Below are 1,042 nucleotides of genomic sequence, written 5' to 3' on the forward strand. Positions count from 1 at the left end.
TCAACCCAAACGAGCCATGGAGAGGTACCAGTATCACTGCCCAGCCATCCCGAGGTCATCGGGCCAGTCAATTTGGCATTCCTGCAAAAATTTTCAGTGACTTTGCAAAAGTAAGGAACATTTGCAATATGTTTTAACAGTGAGGTACCATCACCAAAAGCGACATTCTGAAATCAACCCAAACGAGCGATGGAGAGGTACCAAAATCACTGCCCAGCCATCCTGAGGTCATCGGGCCAGTCAATTTGGCATTCCTGCATGATTTTTATGGCATGACAAATTGGTGATGGTGACTGCCCAGTTAACCATATGGCAAATGCAAATGCACAGTGACTTTGCAAAAGTGAGAAAACATGACCAAATGGACATTCTGAAATCAACACAAACAATGGCATGACCATAGTGTCCAGACTGTGCCGAGTCCAACGAGGTGCCCCGCTTGACCGTAGCTCGCTCGGTCTGAGCGCGGCGACCATGAGAAAAATAGGCCCAATATGAAGCCTTCACCAGTACGTCATTTGATTTTGGGTGACAGCGGCGGAACCGTTAGGTTTAGAAAGACAATTCAACCACAGGACTGTTCCTAAGGTCCTCCTGATCTGTCCAAGCCTATCCTTGACCGTGTGACATTAACCCTTCACAGTCAAAAGAAGGTGTTTACATAAAAACTGTGTTCATTGACTTCTCTCCCCATAGGAATATATTGGCTGCTCCACTAAATACAACCTGGAGTCTATATGGGTTATGAATGTTGTATGAACCTGTCTTTGGTACCAGTCCATCAGACCACTATAAGGTCTACCTGTGTCGATTCTAAGCTTCCTGGACCAACCGGAAGTGGTCCAAATCGCCCTAAAAGTGTATACCCATACACTGCCTGCAATTTGATGGACATAGTGCATTGAACCCTGTGTAAATCAGTCAGTTTTCATGGTAAAGACTTAAAACTCAGGATTCTCTAATGGAATACCCCAATGAGGATGTATGTTGAGTTACAGCTTCCTGTGCCAACCGGAAGTGCCATAATTGGTGTCTCATGGGC

Source organism: Oncorhynchus masou, unplaced genomic scaffold (genome assembly GCF_036934945.1).
Source record: "Oncorhynchus masou masou isolate Uvic2021 unplaced genomic scaffold, UVic_Omas_1.1 unplaced_scaffold_2336, whole genome shotgun sequence".
NCBI lineage: Eukaryota > Metazoa > Chordata > Actinopteri > Salmoniformes > Salmonidae > Oncorhynchus > Oncorhynchus masou.